We start from the raw sequence: 7500 nt of genomic DNA, 5'->3' as shown, positions 1-7500 counted from the left end.
ATACTGGTTTGCCAGACGTCCATATGCTGCAGCAGTTATCTGGTTGATGTGCGCCTCATGAGATGTGCTCGGTGTTATACTCACCCCAAGATCTTTTTCCTTGAGGAAGATTTGCAATCTTTGACCCCCTAGACTGTACTCCGTCTGCGGTCTTCTTTGACCTTCTCCAGTCTTCATGACTTTGCACTTGGTGGGGTTGAACTCCAGGAGCCAGTTACTGGACCAGGTCTGCAGCCTGTCAAGATTCCTCTGTAGTCCTGCTTTATCCTTCGTCGACTGAATTCTTCTCATTACCTTCACATCGTCTGCAAACAGGGACTCTTCTGAGTCTATTCCATCCCTCATGTCATTCACATACACCAAAAACAGCACCGGTCCTAGGACTGACCCCTGTGGAACCCCACTCATCACAGGCGCCCACTCTGCCACCTCGTCACATACCATCATCCGTTGTCTCATCCCTGTCAAGTATTCTCTGATCCATTGCAGTGCCTTTTATGTTATACCTCTCTCTGTCTCTGTCTGTCTGTCTGTCTGTCTCTCTCTCTCTCTCTCTCTCTCTCTCTCTCTCTCTCTCTCTCTCTCTCTCTCTCTCTCTCTCTCTCTCTCTCTCTCTCTCTCTCTCTCTCTCTCTCTCTCTCTCTCTGTCTTGTCACCTTGTCGTATAACTCCAGTAGGTTTGTGTTACAGAATTTCCCTTCGTGTATAAGATCATTCCTTTCTAGGTGCTCCACCACTCTTTTTCTGATAATCTTCTCCATGACTGTGCGTACTATACATGTCAGTGACACTGGTCTGTAGTTTAATGCTGCCTGTCTGTCTCTTTTCTTAAAAACTGGAACCATATTTGCTGTAGGTAGTCACCCTGTGTCGATAGTTGTGTTGAAGTGTGCGTGTGTGTGTGTGTGTTGGCCTACACTATACAGAAACACTGTGTGAACCTACAGCGAAGATTAACAACACACTAGAGACATACCAGGAAAACTGCAAATGGTTTTCCAGTAAACAAGGACGGAACTAAGAGGCAAGCAACGATCTTCCACTAACATTGTCATGTATACAGGCCACTGTAATGGCGAAGATAATCATGAAAAAATAGTTTAATGCTTAGTTAGGGTTTAACGCTTTCTTTGATTATAATAATAATAACAGTCAGGAGAGATTACGTAACTATACACCGGACAACAGAGACACCGGATAACAGTGACAACGGATAACAGGGACACGGGAAAACAGATACACTGGGTAAAAGTGATAGCTTTACCTCGTCTTCCGCACCTGTTACAACATTGTTACCGCCGCCGCTAATAAAGACGTAAGCGTGTGAACGCACTGGCGAACGTAAGCGTGTGAACGCACCGGCGAACGTAAGCGTGTGAACGCACCGGCGAACGTAAGCGTGTGAACGCACCGGCGAGCGTAAGCGTGTGAACGCACCGGCGAACGTAAGCGTGTGAACGCACCGGCGAGCGCAAGCGTGTGAACGCACCGGCGAACGTAAGCGTGTGAACGCACCGGCGAGCGTAAGCGTGTGAACGCACCGGCGAACGTAAGCGTGTGAACGCACCGGCGAGCGTAAGCGTGTGAACGCACCGGCGAACGTAAGCGTGTGAACGCACCGGCGAGCGTAAGCGTGTGAACGCACCGGCGAACGTAAGCGTGTGAACGCACCGGCGAGCGTAAGCGTGTGAACGCACCGGCGAACGTAAGCGTGTGAACGCACCGGCGAACGTAAGCGTGTGAACGCACCCGCGAACGTAAGCGTGTGAACGCACCGGCGAGCGTAAGCGTGTGAACGCACCGGCGAACGTAAGCGTGTGAACGCACCGGCGAGCGCAAGCGTGTGAACGCACCGGCGAACGTAAGCGTGTGAACGCACCGGCGAGCGTAAGCGTGTGAACACACCGGCGAGTCTTACATTACGAGATTCATCGCAAACATAAAACAATGCAATATAAACAAAGAACTTTCAGTGGCATCTGAAGCTCCAGTCTGCCTTCTAATTCCTCAAAAAAAAATTACATTGGATATCAGAATCAACATAGATTCATTAGCCAACGAGGGAATCTAAATTACTGTGTTAAATTTAATGAATATTTCCCCCGAAAGCCGCAGTAAATGTTGCAGTGAACAGTGAATGGAAATCCACAGACACACACACACACACACACACACACATACACACACACACACACACACACACACACACACACACACACACACACACACACACACACACACACGCACACACACACACACACACACGCAACAAAGTGCAAGGAGGCAGAGGAAAGTTTTGTTCCCAAGGGAAACAGAAATAATAGGAAGACCAAAACGAGTCCTTGGTTTACCCGAAGGTGTAGGGAGGCAAAAACTAAGTGCAACAGAGAATGGAAAAGGTACAGGAGGCATAGGACCCAGGAAAACAAGGAGATTAGTAGAAGAGCCAGAAACGAGTATGCGCAGATAAGGAGGGAGGCCCAGCGACAGTATGAAAACGACATAGCATCGAAAGTCAAATCTGACCCGAAACTGCTGTATAGCCACATTAGGAGGAAGACAACAGTCAAGGACCAGGTGATAAGGCTGAGGAAAGAAGGTGGAGAACTCACAAGAAACGATCAAGAGGTATGTGAGGAGCTCAACACGAGATTTAAGGAAGTATTTACAGTAGAGACAGGAAGGACTCTGGGGGGACAGACCAGATGGGGACACCAACAAGGAATACACCAACAAGTGTTGGACGACATACATACAGATGAGGAGGAGGTGAAGAAACTGCTAAGGGACATCGATACCTCAAAGGCAATGGGACCGGACAACATCTCTCCATGGGTCCTTAGAGAGGGAGCAGATATGTTGTGCGTACCACTTACCACAATCTTCAACACATCCCTGGAAACTGGGCAACTACCTGAGGTATGGAAGACGGCAAATGTAGTTCCCATTTTCAAAAAAGGAGACAGAAAAGAGGCACTAAACTATAGACCTGTGTCATTGACGTGTATAGTATGCAAAATTATGGAGAAGATTATCAGGAGGAGAGTGGTGGAGCACCTGGAACGGAACAGGAGTATAAATGCCAACCAGCACGGATTTACGGAAGGCAAATCCTGTGTCACAAACCTTCTGGAGTTTTATGATAAAATAACAGAAGTAAGACAAGAGAGAGAGGGGTGGGTTGATTGCATCTTCTTGGACTGCAAGAAGGCTTTTGACACAGTTCCTCACAAGAGATTAGTGCAGAAGCTAGAGCATCAGGCGCATATAACAGGAAGGGCACTGCAATGGATCAGAGAATACCTGACAGGGAGGCAACAACGAGTCATGGTACGTAATGATGTATCACAGTGGGCACCTGTGACGAGCGGGGTCCCACAGGGGTCGGTCCTAGGACCAGTGCTATTTTTGGTATATGTGAACGACATGACGGAAGGGTTAGACTCAGAAGTGTCCCTGTTTGCAGATGATGTGAAGTTAATGAGGAGCATTAAATCTGATGAGGACCAGGCAGGACTTCAAAGAGACCTGGACAGACTGGACACCTGGTCCAGCAAATGGCTTCTCGAATTTAATCCTGCCAAATGCAAAGTCATGAAGATAGGGGAAGGGCACAGAAGACCACAGACAGAGTATAGGCTAGGTGGCCAAAGACTGCAAACCTCACTCAAGGAGAAAGATCTTGGGGTGAGTATAACACCGAGCATGTCTCCGGAAGCACACATCAATCAGATAACTGCTGCAGCATATGGGCGCCTGGCAAACCTGAGAACAGCATTCCGACACCTTAGTAAGGAATCATTCAAGACACTGTACACCGTGTATGTCAGGCCCATACTGGAGTATGCAGCACCTGTTTGGAACCCGCACTTGATAAAGCACGTCAAGAAACTAGAGAAAGTACAAAGGTTTGCAACAAGGTTAGTTCCAGAGCTAAGGGGAATGTCCTATGAAGAAAGATTAAGGGAAATCGGCCTGACGACACTGGAGGACAGGAGGGTCAGGGGAGACATGATAACGACATATAAAATACTGCGTGGAATAGACAAGGTGGACAAGGACAGGATGTTCCAGGGAGGGGACACAGAAACAAGAGGCCACAATTGGAAGTTGAAGACACAAATGAGTCAGAGAGATAGTAGGAAGTATTTCTTCAGTCATAGAGTTGTAAGGCAGTGGAATAGCCTAGAAAATGACGTAGTGGAGGCAGGAACCATACACAGTTTTAAGACGAGGTTTGATAAAGCTCATGGAGCGGGGAGAGAGAGGGTCTAGTAGCAACCGGTGAAGAGGCGGGGCCAGGAGCTAGGACTCGACCCCTGCAACCACAAATAGGTGAGTACAAATAGGTGAGTACACACACACACACACACACACACACACACACACACACACACATACACACACACACACACACACACACACACACACACACACACACACACACACACACACACACACACACGCACACACACACACACACACACACACACACGCACACACACACACACACACACACACACACACACACACACACACACACACACACACACACACACACACACACACACATACACACACACACACACACACACACACACATACACACACACACACACATATATATATATATATTTATATATATATATATATATATATATATATATATATATATATATATATATATATATATATATATATATATATATATATATATATATATATATGAGAGAGAGAGAGAGAGAGAGAGAGAGAGAGAGAGAGAGAGAGAGAGAGAGAGAGAGAGAGAGAGGGAGAGTAACATACACAAACTACTCTTCTTAGGGTATACACGGAATAAATACGAAGTGGGTAAAAGATATCGGCTTTAAGGTAACAGCTCAACTATGCACAGAGGCTGGAATAAATTTCCACAGTGTTTCCAGCTGTGTGAAGCAACTGGAACACACTGTTTGTTTTCAATTAATGTCTCTTGCAAACCAACTCTTATACTCCCACAACATCCTTCACTAATTTCACCAATCAAGTATATAATTAGACGTATATATATATATATATATATATATATATATATATATATATATATATATATATATATATATATATATATATATATATATATATATATATTTATATATATATATATATATATATATATATATATATATATAAAGTTTTCTTCTTCTCTTTTTTAGTAAATGTATACAGGAGAAGGGGTTACTAGCCCATTGCTCCCGGCATTTTAGTCGCCTCATACGACACGCATGGCTTACGGAGGAAAGACACATGGACAATAGAAGAAATAAAAAAGAACAAGAGCACCTAGATGTATGTATATATATATATGTATGTGCGTGTCTGTGAAGTGTGACCAAAGTGTAAGTAGGAGTAGCAAGATATCCCTGTTATCTAGCGTGTTTATGAGACAGAAAAAGAAAACCAGCAATCCTACCATCATGCAAAACAGTTACAGGTTTTTGTTTCACAGTCATCTGGCAGGACGGTAGTACTTCCCTGGGTGGTTGCTGTCTACCAACCTACTACCTATATATATTTATAGATGGGGTTGTAAGAGAAGTAAATGCGAGGGTCTTGGCAAGAGGCGTGGAGTTAAAAGATAAAGAATCACACACAAAGTGGGAGTTGTCACAGCTGCTCTTTGCTGATGACACTGTGCTCTTGGGAGATTCTGAAGAGAAGTTGCAGAGATTGGTGGATGAATTTGGTAGGGTGTGCAAAAGAAGAAAATTAAAGGTATAGTAATATGAGGAGAGGTGATGAAAGAGAATATCAGAGAGGGAGAGAGGGAGGAGTAACATATATTTTTGTCAGCGGTGTATATACACAAACTACTCTTGGAGGCTTAGGAGTATATACAGAAAGAGATGAATGTTGAGAGGAGAAGGCTGGAGGCAGTGGAGATGTCATGTCTGAGGGCAATGTGTGGTGTGAATATAATGCAGAGAATTCGTAGTTTGGAAGTTAGGAGGAGGTGCGGGATTACCAAAACTGTTGTCCAGAGGGCTGAGGAAGGGTTGTTGAGGTGGTTCGGACATGTAGAGAGAATGGAGCGAAACAGAATAACTTCAAGAGTGTATCAGTCTGTAGTGGAAGGAAGGCGGGGTAGGGGTCGGCCTAGGAAGGGTTGGAGGGAGGGGGTAAAGGAGGTTTTGTGTGCGAGGGGCTTGGACTTCCAGCAGGCATGCGTGAGCGTGTTTGATAGGAGTGAATGGAGACAAATGGTTTTTAATACTTGACGTGCTGTTGGAGTGTGAGCAAAGTAACATTTATGAAGGGATTCAGGGAAACCGGCATGCCGGACTTGAGTCCTGGAGATGGGAAGTACAGTGCCTGCACTCTGAAGGAGGGGTGTTAATGTTGCAGTTTAAAAACTGTAGTGTAAAGCACCTTTCTGGCAAGACAGTGATGGAGTGAATGATGGTGAAAGTTTTTCTTTTTCGGGCCACCCTGCCTTGGTGGGAATCGGCCAGTGTGATAATAATAATAAAATATATATATATATATATATATATATATATATATATATATATATATATATATATATATATATATATATATATATATATATATATATATATATATATATATATATATATATCACAGTATTGTGATATTTGCGTGTATGTGCGTGTTTGCGTAAGTGTGTATGTGCGTGTGTGTATATGGCGCTGTTTTGTTGCTTAAAAGTGCACAATGAACAGGAATGTTGCAATTATTTACGGCCTCTTATCCGGTGTTTAGGTAAACACAGGTAAATTATTTACTTATTTTGAGCTCACGTAATTCTGAATTTGTAACTACAAGCATAAGTGAAGACTGGATTCTTTTTATACAGTGAGTTAAATTTGCAGACTAGAAACTGTTATCCTTCCTCAGCTCATCTACTCTCCATGAGCTGTTATCCTTCCTCAGCTCATCTACTCTCCATGAGCTGTTATCCTTCCTCAGCTCATCTACTCTCCATGAGCTGTTATCCTACCTCAGCTCATCTACTCTCCATGAGCTGTTATCCTACCTCAGCTCATCTACTCTCCATGAGCTGTTATCCTACCTCAGCTCATCTACTCTCCATGAGCTGTTTTCCTACCTCAGCTCATCTTCTCTCCATGAGCTGTTTTCCTACCTCAGCTCATCTACTCTCCATGAGCTGTTATCCTACCTCAGCTCATCTACTCTCCATGAGCTGTTATCCTACCTCAGCTCATCTACTCTCCATGAGCTGTTATCCTACCTCAGCTCATCTACTGACCAAGAGCTGTTATCCTACCTCAGCTCATTTACTGACCAAGAGCTGTTATCCTACCTCAGCTCATCTACTGACCAAGAGCTGTTATCCTACCTCAGCTCATCTACTGACCAAGAGCTGTTATCCTACCTCAGCTCATTTACTATCCAAGTATTGCTATCCCATCCACCAGCCTACTCAGTGGCTTAGTACATAAAATAATCATATATACCCATCTGTTTACAAACTGGTAT

At 44.3% G+C, this 7500-nt stretch overlaps 1 protein-coding gene across 1 annotated transcript in view; it reads left to right on the top strand.

Moving 5' to 3' along the window:
* Positions 1 to 7500, top strand: part of LOC128699699 (glycine receptor subunit alpha-4) — a 193095-nt gene that overhangs the window by 89565 nt on the left and 96030 nt on the right. The gene's annotated exons all lie outside the window — the stretch shown is intronic.

Source organism: Cherax quadricarinatus, chromosome 67, assembly GCF_038502225.1.
Source record: "Cherax quadricarinatus isolate ZL_2023a chromosome 67, ASM3850222v1, whole genome shotgun sequence".
NCBI lineage: Eukaryota > Metazoa > Arthropoda > Malacostraca > Decapoda > Parastacidae > Cherax > Cherax quadricarinatus.
This window is presented reverse-complemented; position numbering and strand designations above follow the sequence as displayed.